Source organism: Dendrobates tinctorius, unplaced genomic scaffold (assembly GCF_039654945.1).
Source record: "Dendrobates tinctorius isolate UK_male_01 unplaced genomic scaffold, ASM3965494v1 ptg000071l, whole genome shotgun sequence".
NCBI classification, from domain to species: Eukaryota; Metazoa; Chordata; class Amphibia; order Anura; family Dendrobatidae; genus Dendrobates; species Dendrobates tinctorius.
The window spans coordinates 19,112,921-19,134,902 of NW_027361739.1; the positions used below are offsets into that span (position 1 = coordinate 19,112,921).

The 21,982-nt window shown below is 47.8% G+C and overlaps 1 protein-coding gene and 1 pseudogene across 2 annotated transcripts in view; one reads left to right on the forward strand and one right to left on the reverse strand.

Moving 5' to 3' along the window:
- Positions 1-21,982, forward strand: part of PHACTR3 (phosphatase and actin regulator 3) — a 267,395-nt gene that overhangs the window by 129,963 nt on the left and 115,450 nt on the right. The gene's annotated exons all lie outside the window — the stretch shown is intronic.
- On the reverse strand, positions 1,918-20,060 carry LOC141095986 (R-spondin-2 pseudogene; annotated as a pseudogene).

A 21,982-nucleotide genomic window follows, 5' to 3' on the forward strand; every position in this document is an offset into this window, starting at 1 on the left:
CTTCCTTAAATCCATGGAGACCCGCTTGTCATCTCTACAGGCCTCTGATCCTGGGACCGCCTCCCAGCTGGGCAGTCTCCAACAGGAGCTGGCTCAGCAGCGAGACACCCAGGCCCATATATTGAATTATATGGCTTCCATAGATAATCGTCTCCTTGCCCTGCAGTCTGTAGCCTCGACCCCGGCCCAGGCGGCGGTATCCCATCCGCCGCCCCGTTTGGCAAAACCCCCGCGTTATAGTGGCGATTCTAAGTCGTGCAGGGGTTTTTTGAATCAGTGTCAGCTCCATTTTGAGCTATTGCCTCTACAGTACCCCACCGACAGAGCCAAGGTGGCCTTTGTCGTGTCCCATTTGGAGGGTGAGGCTTTAGCCTGGGTAAACCCCCTTTGGGAGCGTGATGACCCCTTGGTCTCCCAACTCTCCACCTTCCTTGACTCTTTTCGCAAGGTGTTCGACGAGCCGGGTCGCGTAGCCTCTGCTACCGAGTCACTTTTTAACCTGCAACAGGGCTCGCTCTCCGTGGGTCAATACGCCATTCGCTTCCGTACCCTGGCCTCCGAGGTTGGATGGAATGAGGCCTTGGTAGGAGCTTTTTGGCGGGGCCTCTCAGGTCGAATTAAAGATGAATTAGCAGGACGGGACACTCCAACCTCGTTGGAGGATCTAATTTCCCTGGCTATACGCATCGACTTGCGCTTCCAGGAGCGTTCTCGAGAGGCCGCCAGGGATAGGAGGTTTCCTCGTGTTCCAACCGCTGCCCGCAGCCCACCTCGCTCACGCCCTGCCCTGGCATCGGCATCCCCCGCACCTGAGCCTATGCAAATAGATCGCCTCAAGCCAGTGGAGCAACGCCGCCAGGAGAGGTTCACTCAGGGTCTTTGCCTGTAATGTGGGAGTGCATCACACTTCTTGCGTTCCTGCCATGTGCGTCCGGGAAACTCCTCCGCCTAGGACAGGTAAGAGAGGCCTCCCTAGGTACCAACGACTCCTCTCTACCCTTGACTCTTTCTGTTCTCTTGCACCTTGGTTCCAAGCGTTTCTCCGAGTGGGCTTACATAGATTCAGGTGCGGCTGGAAATTTCATTCAGCTTGAGGCAGTCAGGAGGCTTCGTATTCCGGTCAGATCCCTGGAGACTCCTCGGCAGATTGCATCGGTTGACGGCCAACCCCTGAGGGTGTCCGTTACACAGGTCACCGAAGAATTGGACCTTCAGATCGGCGCCTTGCATCTGGAGAGGATTGCCTTCTATGTGCTGCCGACCCTATCACACACTATCCTGTTGGGTCTTCCTTGGCTAAGAAAACACGAGCCAACCTTGGACTGGCGGTCTGGTGACGTCGTACGGTGGGGACAGTTCTGTCACAGAGGGTGTTTGCTTTCCGTCCAGCCAAGAGACTCCTCTCGGCCAACTTCGGTATCTCCAGATTTACCTTCGGCCTATTGGGCCTATGCGGATGTCTTCAGTAAGAAAGAGGCAGAGGCCCTGCCCCCTCACCGTTCCTACGACTGTCCCATCGATCTCGTTCCCGACTCTACTCCTCCCCGAGGTCGGATTTATCCGCTGTCACCATCAGAGACCCAAGCCATGTCCGAATATGTTCAAGAAAACTTGGCCAAAGGCTTCATTCGCCCGTCTTCCTCGCCCGCGGGTGCGGGTTTTTTCTTCGTCAAGAAGAAGGACGGAACCCTGCGTCCCTGTATTGACTATCGGGGACTCAACGATATTACAATTAAAAACAAATATCCGCTTCCTCTCATCCCGGAACTGTTTGATCGTCTCCGAGGGGCGCAAATCTTTACCAAATTGGATTTGCGGGGAGCCTACAACCTAATCCGCATCCGTTCCGGAGATGAGTGGAAAACGGCTTTCAACACCCGCGATGGCCACTATGAATATCTGGTTATGCCCTTTGGTTTATGCAATGCACCCGCCGTGTTTCAAGAATTCGTCAATGATGTCTTCCGGGACCTTCTCTATTCTTGTGTGGTGGTGTACCTGGATGATATTCTGGTATTTTCCTCGGACCTGTCTTCTCACAGAAAGGACGTCCGTCAAGTCTTGTCGCGCCTAAGAGAGCATGCCAAACTTGAAAAATGCGCCTTTGAACAGTCTTCTCTACCGTTTTTGGGCTACATCATTTCTAATACCGGTCTACGGATGGATCCGGGAAAATTGTCGGCCGTACTAAACTGGCCGCGTCCCCAGGGAGTGAAGGCCATCCAACGATTCCTGGGGTTCGCCAATTACTACCGGCAGTTTATTCCACACTTTTCCTCCCTGACCAGCCCTATCTCCGCTCTGATCCGTAAGGGGGCTAATCCCCACTTCTGGTCTCCTGAGGCCGAAGACGCATTCCGCTCCCTGAAACAAGCTTTTGCAACGGCTCCCGTACTCCATCGCCCAGAGGTCAACAAACCCTTCACTCTGGAAGTAGATGCCTCTGCCATCGGAGCCGGTGCAGTTCTCTCCCAGACGGCACCCTCTGGTCGATTGGTCACCTGTGGCTTCTTTTCTAAGTCCTTCTCCACCCCGGAGAGAAACTATACCATTGGCGATAGAGAACTGCTCGCCATCAAGTTGGCCTTGGAGGAATGGCGGTACCTCCTCGAGGGAGCGGTCCACCCCGTCAGGATCTACACTGACCACAAGAACCTGGCGTACATCCGGACGGCGCAAAGACTCAATCCCCGTCAAGCCAGGTGGTCTCTGTTCTTCGCTCGGTTCGATTTCGAACTCCATTTTCGCCCCGGCGATAAGAACCTCAAGGCAGATGCCCTATCCAGGTCCTTTTTGGTTACCGACTGTGACGAAGAGCCTTCGCACATCGTGGATCCTAGCAAGGTCATGGTGGTTGCTCCTGTAAACCTAACTTCATTGCCTCCGGGTAAGACGTTTGTTCAAGAGAACAATAGGAGGCGAGTCTTACAGTGGGGTCATACCTCCAAACTAGCTGGCCACGGTGGTCTCAAGAAAACCCTCGCCTTCGTCTCTCGTTATTACTGGTGGCCCTCTCTTGCTCAAGATACCCGAAGTTTTGTCGCTTCTTGTCCGTCTTGTGCCAAGAATAAAGTTCCCCGACACTTACCCGCTGGTCTTCTTCACCCGCTCCCGGTTCCTTCGGCTCCCTGGCAGCACATCGCGTTGGATTTTATTACCGATCTACCTCGGTCTTCGGGTCACACAGTCATCCTCGTGGTTGTAGATCGATTCTCCAAAATGGCACATTTCATCTCCCTGCCTGGGTTGCCCTCCGCTCCTGAACTGGCGAGAATCTTCATTTCCCATGTCTTCCGGATTCACGGTTTTCCTCAGCATATCGTTTCGGATAGAGGAGTTCAGTTCACTTCACACTTCTGGCGAGCCCTGTGTAAACGCATGGATGTCACTTTGGACTTCTCCTCAGCCTACCATCCTCAAACTAATGGTCAGGCTGAGCGCACGAACCAGATTTTGATAAACTATCTTCGCCACTTCTCCAACGCCCACCACAACGACTGGTCCCACCTGCTTCCGTGGGCCGAATTTGCCTACAACAACCACATCAACGAGTCTTCGTCTAAGTCTCCTTTCTTCATCGTCTACGGGCAACATCCCAGTGTACCTCTGCCGGTACCCCCTGTCTCGGGTGTGCCGGCAGCCGATCTTCTGACCGAGAAGTTCTCCAGGGTCTGGCAGGAAACCAAGTCTGCACTCGAGTTAGCGCAGGATAGAACGAAGAGACACGCAGACAAAAGGCGTCTGGATTCTCCGTTGTACCATCCCGGAGATAAAGTGTGGCTGTCCTCCAAGTTTGTTCGCCTCAAGGTCCCCTCATATAAGCTAGGCCCTCGGTATATCGGGCCTTTTGAGGTCATGGCTCGCATTAATAACGTTGCCTACAAACTAAAACTTCCCGCCTCACTGCGAATCCCCAATTCTTTTCACGTGTCCCTCCTGAAACCTGTCATTTTTAACCAGTTTCATGCCTCTGTTGGTCACTCTCCCCAGCCAGTCTCTGGCCAGGATGTCTTTGAGGTCCAGGACATCCTGGCCGTAAAGAGATCCAGAGGGAAGACCCTCTTCTTAGTTGATTGGAAAGGTTTTGGTCCCGAGGAGAGGTCTTGGGAACCCCGGCAAAACATCCAGGCTCCCCGCATTCTTGCCAGGTTCCTTGCCAGTCTCAAGAAGAGGGGGCGTAAAGAGGGGGGTACTGTTACATCACCTGCTGCCACGCTCCCCGCTGCTCCTCCTGTGCCGCTCGTGGCCGCGTCCTCTGCTCCGCCTCACGAGCGCCGGCGCGCTCTCCTCTCCCGGCGCGCTCCCGGTAGGCGCGCGCATCCTCCTGCGTCCTCTCCTCCGCCGCCGCTGCCGGCCTTCCGTGCCCGCCGGGTGCGCCTGCGCACTGCGCGCCACTAATCCTGCTTTCACTGCTCCACCTCCTGTCCCCTCCTGACCCGGAAGCGCTGCTTGCCGCCCTATATCTAGCAGTCCCGCCTCCTGCTCGGTGCCTGACTATCCATTGTGCCTAGCACGGCTTATTCAGGTCCCCTCTGCTCTGCACTTCTCCTGCCTAGCGCCTTGTCCTGTTTCCTCTGTGCCCAGTCTCCCCTTGTGATTGCTCCCTCTGTTTTGTTTCCCTAGTGTCTGCTTCGTCACCGGTCTCCAGCTCCCGCCGCAGGGTCTACCTCTGTCTGCCTGGATCCGTACCTGCCTAACCTAACCTTGTGGCTATCCCTGTTCTCTCCCTACTGTGTCCCCGGGTACCAGCTTCCGCGGCGATAGTCTCTCCGAGGCTTGTCCCAGACGCTCCCTGTATAGGGGGTGGTCCACTTGGCCAGCTCGCCTCGAGGAGGTTCGTCGTCGCGGTCCTGCGGGTTCACTTCCGGTTCCCCTCAGTTCTCCAGCATAACAGCATAAGCAGCTCTCACTACTGCTGTTTTTTGGCACAAGGTTAGAGGAGGCTGGGTTTTTATGAAGCTGGGAATGTTGCATCACCTGATCTTTCCTAACGATGATGGTGAACAGGATACAAAGGAAATTTGCTATCTTTAACTTTAGGCCTTTTAGAGATCTTTTCATCTTCAACTTGCTTAACTGTTAACAATAACAGTAATTTTGACCATGGGTGCTCCAATTTTTACATGTCACTGTATTCTCTCCCTCATCCACATGGAAGCCCCTGTTACCTTCTTAAACTCTGATGGATTTCCCTATAAAGGAACTTTCCCCAGTATACACAGTTTGACTTCACCCATTAGATTTTACACTAGTGTTTTTCTGGAGTTTTGCTACAGGCACAACTTCTCTAGATGACAATATTATCTACATTTGTTTTTTATTCTTTGTTTTTTATTCTTTCAATTTACTAAACTCAGAAAGCGCTAGTTCCTTTCCTTTTTTCCTCACAGCAACTTCATAGATTGTAATTTCTCTTGCAGGTACACAGAGTTTTCTGTTTCCCCATAGACTTGCATTAGAAGCACAAAATCCGCAGGTTAAAAAAACACACATGCTGTTTTAGTCTGGTTTCACACATCCTGTTATTTCTGGTACAGCAGAAAACCGTACCGGAGAGACATCCTTGTCCATGTGTGTAATACTTGTGACACACATTTGGCAACAGTGTCTCGCCCGTGTGCTGCATCAGCACCACACGCAGTGGCGCCTGAGAAGCAGCAGGACAGTTAGCGCTGTTCCCTGGCGCTGGGTGCTGAAGACCGCTCGCATCATTCTCCCCTACTCTGCCGGCGATCAGCGCGAGCAGGGGAGAATGATGAGCGTTGTATTCAACTAATAACAATGACAGCACGCAGCAGCTGATGGGATTATTACTCGCATCAGCATACACCAGCTGCTGCTAATAACAGTGACAGCAGGTGGCGGCTGATGTATTTTTGATAATCAGCCAGGCAAAACTGACAGCAGGGGGCTGCAACCATCAGCTGTCAGCGCTAGCAAGGCTGCTTATCAAGAATAGAGGAGTCCCAACTCTGTTTTTTTAAATTACTTAAATAAATAATTAAAAAACCCGGCGTGGGGTCTCCCCCCCATTCTTGAAAACCAGCCAAGCTAAAGCTGACAGCTGTGGGATGGTATTCTCAGGCTGGTAAGGGGCCATGGATATTGACCACCCCAGCGTAAAAATAGCAACCCATAGCCACCCTACAAAAGGCACATCTAATAGATGCGCCAATTCTGGCGCTTTGCCCGGCTCTTCCCACTTGTCCTGTAGCGGTGGCAAGTGAGGTTCATTACCTGGTGCCATCAAGCCCACGGCTTAGTAATGGAGAGGCTTCTATAAGACACCTTTCCATTACTAATCCTATAGTTATATGGTAAATAAAGACACTGCAAGTATAAAGTCCTTTATTTGACATAAAACAAAACACACTTTTCCATTTTTATTTAAAAATAATAAACACAGTTATACTTAACTAATGCCAATTTCATTGACTCCCTCGTCTCCTGTAATAAAGCAAAAATAAAAAAACAACAATATCCCTCGTCTGTCCGTCGTTCTGTCCCACGCTGTAATCTATGTCTGGGGGATAAATAGTTTTCAACCTGGACGGTGCCAAGATGTGACCGTCCAAGCTGAGAACCACTGGTGAATGAGCTTCTGCGAGTGACATCAGTGACCAGTGGCGATATCATCAAGGTTACCGCCGGTCACTGAGGTTGCGTTTCCAACGTGACTGAACTGCGGTGACCTTAGCACCGTGGAAATAAGACAATGATGGGTCACCGCAGTTCAAGCTCAGTGACTTCACCGCAGATCACGATGACAAAATTCTCACGGTGATCTGCGGTGAACTTACTGAGCTGAACTGCGGTGAACTCAGTGACTTTTTCCCATGGTGCTGAAGTCACCGTTCATTGGCCCGGCTGGAATTCAACCTCAATGACCGGCGAGAAAAAAAAAATTGTACAGCACTCAGACCATGCGAGTGCTGTCCGATTTTCATGCACCGGTGTCCTTTGAAAAGCCGGCAATTCATCTGCCGTGTACAGTAAAATCACACTGACAGTTTAGAATAGATATATACACATACAATAAATATATATATACGTCAGTGACACACACTCACATATATATGTATTTATATTACATACATAGATAGAAGAAACGCTGTAAATACACATAGGTAGATATATAGATGTCTGTGACAAATACAATTAGTACAGTGTATGCAGTGTACTGTACATGTATTTAATAAAATATTATTTTATTGGAAAAAATGGCGTGGGCTACAGCGCAATTTTCGTAAACAGCAGACGTAACCAGCATCGGCTGGGGGCCGATGTTTATAGCCTGATAAGGGGGTAATACTCTTGGAGCTTCCCAGGCTATTAATAATAGCTCACAGCTTTATAATTAGCCTCTACTGACTATTAAAATGGTGGACCCCCCCCAAAAAAAATGAAGTGTGGTCTCCCTAAAATTAATAACCAGCAAAGGCTATGCAGACAGCTGCGGGCTGATATTAATAGCCTTGGAAGGGGTCATAGATACTGGCCCACCCACAGGCTAAAAACATCAGCTCTCAGCCACCCCAGAAAAAGGTGCATCTCTACGATGAGCCAATTCTGCCACTTAGACTCGCTCTTCCCATTTGTCCTGTAACGGTGGCTAGTGGGGTGATAGTTGGGGGGCTGATGTCACCTTTGTATTGTCAGGTGATATCAAGCCCTGAGGTTACTAATGGAGAGACGTCAATAAGACACCCCCATTACTAACCCCATAGTCACATTATAAGAAAAAACAGACACCCACAAAAAAGTCCTTTAACTGAAAGAAAGACGCAGACTCCTTAATCTTAATTAAACCATACTTACGACCTGGCCTATTCCTATGATAAAAAATTCCTCACCTTTCCGCAGAGATGCTTTCAATCCATTTGTCCCACGATGGGTCTAGCTCTGCTACTAGAGATGAGCGACTTTGCCTTTTTTCGGGTCGAGTCGGGTTTCATGAAACCCAACTTTCTCAAAAGTTGGGTCAAACGAAATCAACCGATTATCGTGAAAAGTCAAAGGCCGACTGAAACACGAAACTCAAAGCAAGTCAATGGGGAAGCAAAGTCGGCAGGGAGTGGAGGACATTAAACACACCTACAGTGCCCATTTGAATGGCAAAAACATCAATTTTTATTACTGAAGCTTGTCAACCTTAATTTACTTCATAATAATAGTTACGCACTGAAACTTGGGGTTATTTGGCAAAAGTTGTGGAGGGGTAGGGCTGGCTACAGGTTTTCATGTGCCCTGGGCCAAAGAGCGCCCCTTTAACACATACCACAACTCATGATGCTCCGATACGTAGAGAAATAGCGGTATAGTACAATGAAAAATACTTCACTTTTTACATCTCATGACTGATATCGATTTTAAATTCTCCAATAGCTCCAAAAACGGACAGTATATTACTCCATACAGTATTATGGGCACCGCATAGTGCACTATACAGAGTAATGAGGCCTATATATTTCTCCATACAGAATCTTTGGTCCCATATAATGTTTGAAACAGTATATGATGAGCTCCACATAATGCTACAGTATATGTTGGTCCCCATGGATGAAGCTCCACTGTCTTATGGGCCCAAATAATGCTCCATATATAATGGGCCCAATTTCTAATGCTCCAGTGTATAATGGGCCCTGTAAATGCTGCTCCAGTGTCTGATGTCCACCTTTGGAATGCTCCAGTGTATGGTGGGCCCCATATATCATTCTCCAGAGTATAGTGCTCCCCAAAAATTGCTGTCCCATCATTGAAAAGAATTAAATAAGTCTCCTTGCTAGGGAATCCCTGTACTAGTCTGGACTCCTCGTCGTCCCCATCTTCCATCTCACTGCACTTGGCTGTTTAGGCAGGGGGCGTACAGACGTGATGTCATTGCGCTCTCTGATCAGAATATCACTGTCAGGACACGCGGAAGACCTCATGGCGGTGGAGCAGGGATAGGTAAGTATTTCAACGTTGCACGTGCTGAGATCCGGACCAAGCAAGGGGGGCCACTCGTTGGCGACGGCACTGGCACAGGGCCCCTCATAGTACGGCGGTGTGTGGCGGTGTGCCTGACGGCGGGTGGGCCCTCCCACCGGCAGAGACACTTTTGCGTACTATGAGGGGCCCTGTGCCAGTGCCATCGCCCATGAGTATGCCCCCCACCTGCTCAAGGAACCTGCACTTTCATCTGCACCTTCCTCTTTGTCACCTTGTAAGGTGGTATAGTATGCCGGAAGGGGAATCTGAGTTTCCTCAGGGTCACATTCTGGCTGTGTAGAGTGTGAGGGGACTGTAGTGGTCTGGGTCAATGTACCAGCAGAATCATCTAGCAGTGGCTGGCAATCAGTGCACTTGTGGCGTCCCCAGGGGTACGGTCGCCACAGTGGCATTACCTTCCTCCTAGGGAGTGTGATGTCATGCTTGGGAGCAACGAAGGATCTCTCTAGCAGTTCAACCAACACACAACACATTTCCCACTCCAGGCCAGCAGGGAGACCTCTGAACCTGACTGCTGAGGAGCTGCTCTCTGTGATCGGGAGGAGGAAAGTTAGGGCACTCTGTGCAGGGAAGGGGAAGTGTGTGGACGTGAGAAGGGAAGCTGGAGGATGAGCAGAGTTAAGGCTCACTCCTAGCTGGAGCGCATGGTCCAGATTCCGGTCTCCGAGTTTGTAGGGACACTGACGTTCCTGCAGCCGAAACTGGAGGAAGTAGCAGTTGTAAATGCTCTGTACCCAACTAAGGCTCGGAGGCCCCAGCATCGACATGTGGGAGCCAGAAGGAAAAGGCTATGGCTGCCTGCCATACGAGAAAGTTCCAAAAGAGAGTCAACAGGGGGAACTTCATTGAACTTAGCACTGCGAATACCTCAGATAAGCGCTAGAACGGAGGCCACACTACCTATCTGCAGAGAGAGAATTCCAAATTGGCTTCCAGGCAGACCAACTCCTTCTCCATCTGTACTCTGGGTCCTGGATGGCACTTACCAAGTACAGGTAAAGGAACTGCATGACTGTGTCGGTCATCTTTCTCCTGCGCCTGGCGCACGGCTCTGCTACATCCTGCACTGCACACCATCTACCAACTCTTTCATCTGCCCTGCGACTACGTCCCTACCTGTGCAGGGCTTCTACATCTTAGCTGCACCACAACATCTGTCCCAGAGAAGCGACACTGCAGCGTTGGTCAATCTAATCAGAAACGACAGGTGGCTTCATGAATCATTCACCTATAAACGTAATTCACCCCTTTTCATGGACGCCCAGGGCCACGGAACGGGTCACCACCACCGTGACATATCCCTGTGAGACACCGGCCCGGTACCAATTAACCCGACTGCCCTGGCTGGCCACCCACACTCCATGTCTGATTCATCTTGGACTTGGGAATTCACGATTTGACTTGATAACCCAGGCATGGTATGATAGAAAGAGCTACATGGACTAATGTGAAGTGTGACCTGCTGTAGCATTCACTTTTGGTGGGGGTGAAGGACACAAGGAAAGGGGTACTTCCTGACCAGGAGCCAGCACTTGACGACTCAGTGCTTGCATTTTTTGAAACTTCAGAAGAGGAGGGCATATTTGCTGGAGTCTGTTTCAGCAATGTAAGCCAAAACCAGTTCCTCATGCTCCGCCTTTAAAAGCGGTTAACCTACTCCCAGAAAAGGTAGCCTTCCAGGCGTTCCGGAGCCAGACCATGACGCAGGCTCAACACCTCCTGCCTTAGCTGCTATTGTGCTTTTACCACTACCAGCAGATGCACCACCACCATCAGCACCAGCTGGCCCCCCCACGCCCACGTCCGCGGCCTCTTCCACCAAACTTCAACATTTTGCAGAAAATAGACCCAAAATAACATCAGATATATAGCACTGTATCAGAAGCGTACAGCTCTATTCAGTCAAAGGATAATTGTCAATCTCCCTATATATTCCATCAGTCACACAGACGCTCACAGGCTCAGTATGGATTAGACAAGAGTATAAAAATTAGACAAAGTGTACAGTATCATCAGATAGCAGGTATATATAGTATAGTTTAAACATTCTAAATCTCCATAAATATTTGAGGAGGCACACACAGACACTCTCAGGCTCAGTATTGGATTATAACACAATCTAAAAAGCCGTAAAACGGTAATAGATCTCAAGAGTACAGCTGTACACAGTGTAGGTGTCATTGTTGTCAATTTCAGTATTTATTTCCACAGTCAGAAAATAACTCTCACTTGGTCAGTTTGGATTAGACCAGAATATAACAAGCAGTAAATGGGTAATGTATCACAAGCGTAGAGCTGTATACAGTGTTGGGGTAATTTTTAAATGTACATCTAAATTGCAGGAGTAACCCATAGACACTCACACGCTCAGGATGGATCACACCACAATATAACAAGAAGATCCGCAAGAAAAAATCACACATGTGGGACAATGTTCCAGGTGTCAATGATACACTTAGAGTGGTGGGTGGAGGGGGACTTCCTGGCAGAAAGGGTACAGTATCACCAGATACCAGGTATATATAGCATAGTTTAAACATTAACAATGTACTTCGATATATCAGGAGTAGTGTTGAGCCACCCCGCTAGTGTTTTGGTTCGTCACAGGAGGCAAGTTCGTCGAATGTTCGTCGAACGTTCGAAGAACACCGTCGAACACCATTCAAAACAATGGCAGGCAAACACAAACACATACAAACACATAGAAAACAATTACAAAACACCTTTAAAGGTGTCCCAAAGCAGACACAATGCTCAAAAGACAAAAATAACATATGGAAAAGGGCAACTACATTTAGAAAAGAGGTGGAGGAGTAAAAGGAGGAGGTGGAGGAGAAACAGATATAGGCTTGTCATGCCCTTATGAAGTCAAGAAAGGCTGGAATAAAAATGTAAAATACAAACCAAAAAGAAAAAAAAAAATTCTGAAATCGAACACGATCATATACCGTCAGACTGCCCACCAATAAATTATCAGATTTCGGAATAAATTCTTGGACTTTTGTGCGCTACCAGATAAAATCACTAATCCAGTGTTTAGGAGAAAGATTAATCCATTTATTTCCCAACGCGTTTCGAAATGTATACCATTTCTTCTTCAGGGGATGACATATATGTCATCCCCTGAAGAAGAAATGGTATACATTTCGAAACGCGTTGGGAAATAAATGGATTAATCTTTCTCCTAAACACTGGATTAGTGATTTTATCTGGTAGCGCACAAAAGTCCAAGAATTTATTCCGAAATCTGATGTTGAAGCGGTCGCAGAGTTGACCTTTGGACGTGCAGCAAGCAGATTACTGATCCTACATGCTTTAATCTCTCCTAAAAAGGGTGAGTAAACTCTAATTTATTTTTTCTGCAATAACCCGGATAAGACCCTATTGCGCTTTTTTTGTTCCTTTAGCTATATTACACCAATAAATTATGGCAACTGCCGATGGGGCGGCGTTATTCCCACGAACCTCCAAACTGCGTCCATGAAGGCAAAGTGTTTGGTTTCCGGGGGCTGTATGATTGCAAAGCTGAACCTTAAAGGAATGTCCAAAAGGGCACCACCAGGAGTGGAGTCTGTGGCTTAATTGAACTCCACCCGGGAAACCACAACCATACAAGCTACAGAAAAGATGGACAGAATGCAAGCTTTGTCATTTCTGTGTGTGGTGTGGTATGTCCATTTGTAGTTGTGCTAGCGATTTCTCAACTTTATTCCGTTAACGACCGAGACTCTGGCATGCCCCCGCGGTACGCGTCAAGCTTACTAGAGGGATACGCGAGGCTTTGGCACGCGTGATCGAGCAATAACAGGTCTATCATGCCCTTACATGTCCGGGGCTGCATGCGCGCTACACTGAAAGGACCAGCTTTTGTCGCTTGCAGGTGCTGATAAGCCGCTGAACACCGTTAGTGATGGGGATCTGGGATTCCAATTATTCCTCGCGAACGATGATTTCCCAGTAAGTGCAGGTCAACCGCAATTACGGAATTAGGCCTAACCGGAATTCCTGCCAAAATGAAAAAATTACGTGTCCAAACCACAGGTGCTGTAGCTTGCTTAACAGCTCGGCAGCCGTTCTCAGGCCCAGTATGGATTCGACAACATTGTAGAAGGTTGATAAAGGGTACAGTTTCACCGGATAACACGTATATATGTAGCATAGTTTACACATTAAAAACCTATGTCTATAGATCAGGAGGCAGGCTCAGACAGTCTCAGGCCCAGTATGGATTAGACGTGATTGGACAAAGGTGAGAAATGGTACATTATCACTGGATAGCAGGTATATATAGCATAGTTTAAACATTTAAAATCTCCGTGTTCTCAGTATGGATTAGACAACAATCTAAAAAGTAGAAAAAAGGAAATGTTTTTGAAGCATACACCAGTATACACTTTTGGTGGTATTTTTAAATCTTCATATATATTTCTGTCTCAGTAAGACAGTCCAGCCTCTCCGACATAGGAAATGAGATGCATACAATTACTGACATAAAGTCTAGTGATTGCAGAAATCTAGAAATTAACAATCACGGGAAAAACTGCCGTCACAATTCTCTGAGGCGATGCTGACCCTCAATTAATTTGTGTGTGGAGACAGCGTAAACATAACTTTGTGAAGAATGTGTTGCTGTATCGCAGTACCGTTGATCCCATCAGCGTTACTCATCTCCATCAAATTTTAATCACAGTGTGAGATGTAAACATGTTGCTCACTGCCTATTATAATCTGTCACGTAAGTTTGGAGTGCAAAAGACAGAAGCAACAGGCCGTAGGCGATTCTATGGGATTGGCATGAGAGGGCACATTTAAAAATCTGCGCCGGAATGTCACGCGTCTGTGAGTAGGAAAACTCTGAAAGCTGATGATAAACCACCACTGCATGTCATTGTGAGTCGAGGTCCATAAGAAATTGAAGCCATTGATCATCTGAAGCTAGAGCCCGGCCAGCGGGACAGGGCATAGCTACGTCTTAACCATCATCTATCAGTTCAACAAATTTGTAGTGGCAGTCCCAGTGAAGGATTTGACAGCCCAGACTACACAGCGGAGGAGCAAGGAGAGGTAAACATTGCAAATGCTGTGGCCCTGCCCAAGCAAGGGGGGCACACTCGTGGGTGTCAGTACTGGCACTGGGTCCCTCATAGTACGGCGGTGTGTCTGACAGCGGGTGTGCACCCCCACCGTCAGAGACACTTGATTGCACTATGAGGGACCCTGTGCCAATGCCCGCGCCCAAGAGTCTGCCCACCCACCTGTCCAAGGCAACGGCACTCGCACGGTTGGGTGCGCTAGGTGGTGACCCCGGCCATGGGGGGGGCAGCCCAGTTAGGGAGGTTTACAAAATGGCATATGTTGATGTTGGACATTCAGCTGCTGCAAAAGGCGAAATTGGGCAAGTGCGAGGAAGAGGAGGACCAAAGCAAGTCATTTTTCTGGCAACCTAGGTGTCATCAGGGGAAGGTGGGACAAAATCCTTGGAAACCCATGCATGGTTCATTTTAATGAAGGTTAGATCATCCACATTTTGGGTCAACAGACGGGTCCTTTTTTCTGTCAGGATTGATCCAGCTGCACTGAAGACTCTTTCTGATAGCACAATTGCAGCTGGGCAAGCGAGCTCCTGTAAGGCATATTGTGCTAATTCAGGCCAGGTGTCCAGTTTAGCGGCCCAATAGTCAAATGGTAATGACCTGTGCGGGAGAACATCGATATGGGATGAGAAGTAGTTTGTAACCATAGTTGACAACTGTTGTCTCCTGTCACTTTCAATCGATGCAGTATTACCAGTCGTGTGAGCAGGACTTGAAAAATCAGTCCACAACATGGTCATGAAACCCCTGTCTCCAACGCCACTTCTGATGTGTGCACCATGAACACCTCTTCCAAGCTGCCCCTGGCCCCTACGGCTCGTGTGAGAACCATCACCGTTGCTGTGTGTTGGGAATGCCTCAACCAACCGGTTTACCAGAATTGCTTGTTTGTTAGCCAATATTAGGTCAAGGTTCTCCTGTGGCATTATGTTTTGGAATTTGCCTTTATTGCGTGGATCCAGGATGCTGGCCAACCATTAGTCATCATCGTTCATCATTTTCGCAATGCGGGGGTCCCTTTTTAGGATCTGCAAGGCATAATCTGACATATTGGCCAATGTTCCCGGTGTCAATGATGCACTGCGAGTGCTGGGTGGAGGAGCACTTTCTGGCAAATCCACATCCCTCCAGTCACGCACAAACCCTGTACCAGACCTTGCCACGCCAACATTTTCTCTTGCCCCACGAGAAGCATCCTCCTCCCCTAAATAATCATCCCCATCATCCTCCTCCTCCTCTTCCTCTTCTTCCTCCACCTCGTTCAGGAGAGGTCCCGGAGCAGACAATGGCTGACTGTCACCAAGGCTTCCCTCCTCCTCTTCCTCCTCATCTACCGCGGCTGCAAACGCCTGCTCCTTAATGTGTGTCAAAGTTTGCATGAGCAGATGCATAAGTGGGCTGCTCATGCTTATGATGGCATCGTCTGCGCTTACCAGCCGTGTGCATTCCTCAAAACACTGAAGGACTTTACAGAGGTCTTTCAGCTTCGACCACTGCACACCTGTCAACTCCATGTCTGCCCTCAAAGTGCCTGCCCGTGTATCCTCCCACAAATGCATTACGGCCTGCCTCTGTTCGCACAGCCGCTCAACCATGTGCAGGGTGGAGTTCCACCTTGTTGCAACGTCGATAATTAGGCGGTGCTTGGGAAGGTGGAGCAATCGCTGCAGCTTCTGCACACGACTGGAGTGTACCGGCGACCGGCGGATGTGCGAGCACAGTCTTCGAACCTTACGGAGCAGGCCTGTTAACTCCGGATAATTATTGAGGAAGCCCCTCACTACCTGGTTCAAGGTGTGAGCCAAGCAAGGTATGTGTCTGTGTTTTGAAAGGGCTATGGCTGCCACAAAATTCCGGCCGTTATCACTAACTACCTTGCCTGCCTCAAGATGTCGACTGCCCAGCCATGACTCAGTTTGTCGCTGAAAGTAGTAGGCCAGTACCTCCACGGTGTGTCTGTCGCCCAAACACATCATCTGCAACACAGCCTGCTGATGCTTTCCACTAGCTGATCGATAGGGGGACACCTCGTGTGCAACACTGGCAGCTGCGGATGGAGTGCTCGTGCGACTGCGCTCTGTGGATGAGCTTTCGCTTCTGGAGGAGGAGGAGGGTCGAACGCCTACAGCCAACTGTTTCCTATACCGTGGGCTAGGCAGCACTGTCCCACCACCGCTGTCCCCGTGGACCCTGCATCCACCACATTAACCCAGTGCGCAGTGATGGACACGTAACGGCCCTGGCCATGCCTACTGGACCATGCATCAGTTGTGAGGTGCACCTTTCCACTCACTGATTGCTTGAGTGCATGGACAATGCAGTCTTTCACATGAAGGTGGAGGGCTGGGATGGCTTTGCGAGAAAAGAAGTGGCGACTGGGTAGGTCATAGTGTGGTAATGCATAGGTCATGAGTTCACGGAAAGCTGCGCTTTCAACCAACCGGTAGGGCATCATCTCTAACGAGATTAGTTTGGCAATGTGGGCGTTCAAACCCAGTGTACGCGGATGAGAGGATGAGGGATGAGTACTTTCTTGTCCTACTCATAGTCTCTGGTAGGGTGAGCTGGACTTGAGAGCTGCATATGGTGGAACTAGCGGTGGACATGGCGGACTGAGAGAGGGTTGATGATGGTGATGGAGTTGGTGTTCTTTCTGATGGCCTAGATTCAGTCTTTCGTTGATATAACATTGTGATTCCCTGACTGCTTTGGCCTTGCGACGACACCTCAACATTTGCTGGTGGTGTGCTAAACGGTGGGCTTACAGTGGGGGAAACAATGTAGCGTTGCTGACTACCTTCTTTGGGAGCAGTTGCACATGTGGTACGTGAGGTTTGGTAGTCCGTCCACGCTTGCAAGTGCATGTTGGTTAAATGTCTAAGCATGCAACTGGTATTCAAATTTCTCAGATTTTTCCCTCGGCTAAAGGTCTTTGCGCACGTATTACAGATAACCTTTGCCTGATCATTAGGATTTTGTTCAAAAAAGTGCCACACTGCACTCTTCCTACTATGGAAGACATTTTGAGGCCTTGCACGCTGTGCTATTTTGACCGTCTGGCCAAGCGGTCCTGCAACTCTTTTGCTTTTTGTAACCCGTTTTTGGACTGCTCCGGGCCTGCCAGATAACAGCTGTTGCGATGTCGATGCCTGCTGCGGATGCTCCTCCTCTTCTGAGCTATTGGCAGCGGCACCCTCTTCCCCCAATGGATGCCAATCTGGGTCATCCATCACCTCCTCTTCAATGTCATGTGCACCTTCCTCTGTGTCACCGTGTATGGTGGTATAGTATGCGGGAAGGGGCACCTGAGTTTCATCAGGGTCAGATTCTGGCTCAGTACACTGCGAGGACAATGTAGTGCTCTGAGTGAGTTTACCAGCAGATAAATCTAGCAGTGGCTGTGCTTCAGTGCACTCCATGTCAGATTCATCTTGGACTGGGGAATTCACGATTTGACTTGATAACCCAGGCATGGTATGAGAAAAGAGCTCCATGGAGTAATCTGTAGTGTGGCCTGCCGCATCCTTCACTTTTGGTAGGGGTGAAGGACACAAGGAAAGGTGTTGTTCCTGACCAGGAGCCTCCACTGACGACGCAGTGCTTTTATTTTTTGAAACTTCAGAAGAGGAGGCTATAGAGCTGGAGGCTGTGTCAGCAATGTAAGCCAAAACTTGTTCCTGAAGCTCCGGCTTTAAAAGTGGTTTACCTACTCCCAGAAAAGGGAGCCTACGAGGCCTTGTGGAGCCAGACAATGATGCCGGCTCACCACCTCCTGCCTTAGGTGCTATTGTCACAACCAGCAGAAGCACCACCACCAGCACCACCATCAGGACCAGCTGGCAACCCCCGCCCACTTCCACGGCCTCTTCCACCATACTTCTTCATTTTTTTGAAAAAGGTACCCAAAATAACAACAGCTATATGGTACTGTAAAACAAGGTAAAGGGTCTATAGAATATTGTTGAGAATTTGAATCTCACTGTAGATTGGACGACGCTGAACTATTGTCTCAGGCCCAGTATAGATTACACCGCTATGTGACAGGCAGAAATTGGCTGGTGTATGAGAAGGCAGAAGCTGTATAGAGTATTGGTGAGAATTTTAGTCTCACTGTATATTGGAGGACGCTGAACTATTGTCTCAGGCCCAGTATAGATTACACCGCAATGTGACAGGCAGAAATTGGCTTGTGTATGAGAAGGCAAAAGCTGTATAGAGTATTGGTGAGAATTTGAATCTTAATGTAGATTGGAGGACGCTGAACTATTGTCTCTGGCCCAGGACAGATTACACCGCAATGTGACAGGCAGAAATTGCCTAGTGTATGACTAACTACAAGGTGCATATAGAATTGGGCAGAATTGGAATCTCCCTAGAGTGTAGGTCTGTAAGAACGGACAAACTCCTCGACTTTTCCTTACAGAGTCACACACTTAGCTTCAATTTGGCTGTGATATCAGCCGGTACACGGTACTGAGAGAGGAACGTGCACGTACACCGCTGTACGGTGTATGTAAAATTGTCAAGATCCGTGTTTTTGTATATGGACTGACACACGCTGTCTCTCTCTAGTTTTGAATGTAATCAAACAGCAAATATACTAAACTGTTTGAAAAACGGACAAAACTATAAGGTGTAGGTCTGTAAGAACGGACAAACTCCTTGACTTTTCCTTACAGAGTCACACACGTAGATAGCTTCAATTTGGCCGTGATAACAGCCAGTACACGGTACTGTGTGAGGAGCGTACACCGCTGTACGGTGTGTGAAAAAATGAACGCTCAGTAACTCACCAGGACAAAACAATAAAATTTGGATTGCTTTGTAAAAAGCAGTTTGCTCAGCAGTGTGAAAACAGCAATGCAGCTGTCAGGGAGCCTTAAAAGGCAGCCTAATAACCAACAGAGCTGATGCACTGAAATATAGCCTCCCCTTGCACTGCACAGTAACTGGTGTGTTGTACAGGCAAAATCGCCTGCAGCAGAAGTAGTTTTTGGTATCTTCTTCCCTACCTAACGCTCTCCCTACAGAATCAGCAGCAGCTCTCCCTATTCTGAGATCAGCATAAGTAACATGGCGGTCGGCGTGCACGCCCTTTTATACCCCCTGTGACGCCACACAAAGCAAGCCAATCACTTGCATGCCCTTCACAAACATGGTGGTAACCGCTGCCTATGTCATCACGTTGCCCACAGTGTCCGTTCTTCCTGATTGGCTGAAAAAGGGCGCAAAAGCATCTTTTGAAACGCGACTTTGGCGCGATGGTCGCCGACCTCGTGGCCGACCTCACGCTAAGGTCGGGTTTCGGTTCATGATGTAATGCCATTTTACATCTTCTAGATTCAGCAATGGTTGGACATGGGATTGTGTCTTTTGCTGGTTTCTTTACAATGTGTCGAGTCCTTGTCTCCAGACCCCATTTATATCCACACGTTCTATTATTCCTACTGCAAGTTCCCCATTCGCTCAATGGTCCCACCTCACATCCATCTACACACTCCATAGTCTCATCCAATGCTGCAAATCCCTCAGGACATTCTTCAAAACAATGTCCTTTGTGGGAGTAAAATCCTAGTTTGCACTTGGCACAAAAATCTCTGCTAAAGCAAGAGTCACAATTTTCGACTCTGCACCTTGAACATCTGTTCATGTCGGGTGATCTTAGTCCATAGTATCCAGGAGGACAGGAATGCAAACATTCTCCATACTGCCTCATCCTTTCTGTTTGCAGAAAGAAAAACATTCTTGGTCGGCAGCGGATGCACCCATTGTCTCTTGAGCACGACAAACAATCTTTGCATACTGGATTTGTTCCATAACTGGCTCTTTTGCTCCTCTTCCAGCGGTTGGGTTGGCAATGGCCGTAATCCACACAGTTCAGGATGATGAGAGCAAATGAAAAGAGTCTGAATTGCATTTGTGCAGGTGATCAAAGCAAATAATGGAATAATGTCAATGGAACTGTCCTGAGGGGGCAGAGATTATACACTAAGGAGTGTGAACAGGGTCCAATCACTCATCCAAACCTATGTGACGTCGGCACGAGCGCCGTGGGATATAATGGAGAGGCAGAGAATAGCAGTTCACAGAGAGACGCTGAGCAGACCTTGCTGGATGACAGGCTGTATGGACTCATCATGCATCCATGCAACCTGCCATCTAGATGTAGCAGAGCTAGTCCCGTCATGGGACAAATGGATTAAAATCATCTCTGCGGAAAGGTGAGGAATTTTGTTTGTTTTTTTAACCGCTTTTGCAGATAACGAGGGCATCGGGGGAATAGGCGAACTGCCACCCCACTTGCTGTATATGTAGCTCTGGCAAAAATTAAGGGACCACTTCCAAATGTTCTGCTTGTCTGATTTTTCTCTTTACAGGTATATTTTTGAGTAAAATGTATATTGTTATTTAACTTCTGACAACATGTCTCCAAATTTCCAAGCAATAAATTTTGTTTTTTTTTCTGAAGAGGAGAAATAGTCAAAATAAAAAAAAAAAAAAAAAGCAGTGCTTTCAGACCACAACTAATGCAAAGAAAACAAGTACATAATCATTTAAAAACAACAATACTAATGTTTTAACTCAGGAAGAGTTTAGAAACTAATATTTTGTGGAATAACCATGATTTTTAAAAACAGCTTTCATGCGTCTTGGTATGCTTGCAACCAGCCTTTCACACTGCTTCTGGTGTAAATATTTAAGCAGTCCTTCTTTGTTTGATGGCTTGTGACTATCCATCATCCTCTTGATTACATTCCAGAGGTTTTCAATGAGGTTGCAGGTCTGGAGAATGGGCTGCCCATGACAGGGTTTTGATGTGGTGGACTCTTAATTTTTGCCAGAGCTGTATATACAGTGGGTATGGAAAGTATTCAGACTCCTTTAAATTTTTCACAATTTGTGTCATTGCAGCCATTTGGTAAATTCAAAAAAGTTCATTTTTTTCTCATTAATGTACACTCTGCACCCTATCTTGACAGAAAAAAAAAAACAGAAATGTAGAAATTTTTGCAAATTTATTAAAAAAGAAAAACTGAAATATCACATGGTCATAAGTATTCAGACCCTTTGCTCAGACACTCATATTTAAGTCACATGCTGTCCATTTCCTTGTGATCCTCCTTGAGATGGTCCTACTCATTCAATGCTGTGTTTAATTAAACTGATAGGACTTGATTTTTAAAGGCACACACCTGTCTATATAAGAGCTCACAGTGCGTGTCAGACCAAATGAGAATCAGGAGATCAAAGGAACTGGCCAAGGAGCTCAGAGACAGATTATGGCAAGGCACAGATAATTTCTGCAGTACTCAAGGTTCCTGCACAGTGGCTTCCATAATCCTTAAATGGAAGAAGTTTGGGACCACCAGAAGTCTTCCTAGACCTGGCCATCCAGCCAAACTAAGTAATCGTGGGAGAAGAGCCTTGGTGAGAGAGGGAAAATCGCTGGTGATTATTTAGCTACCACTAAACATTATATGATTATTCTTTAGTATTTTGATGGGGTTAAAAGAGGTGGTCCTGGGCAGTAAAGCGTATTTAGACCCGTTCAGCATTTTAAATGGGTCAGGGATGTGGTTTCATGATACAGAACTGCAGTTCCCATTACGTTAGCATCCAGTTACATTACAAACTTCTTCTTGTCTACAGCCGCCACTAGGGGGGGCTCAATGCATAAGAATTGAATTACTATAGCCCTGTTGAACGCAATGCTAAATCAATATGCAGTGATCGCCGACAAGTGGTGATAGGGGGAAATTTCTTTTTACCTAAATGTTTTCTTTCAAATTGAATTCTGTTTAGGAGGAATCTATAGTATGTTATTTAAGTTTTTGTGATTTTTTTTTTTAAACTAGGTTAGTAGGGCAATATGGTGAAGGTTAGACTCTAACAGTTAC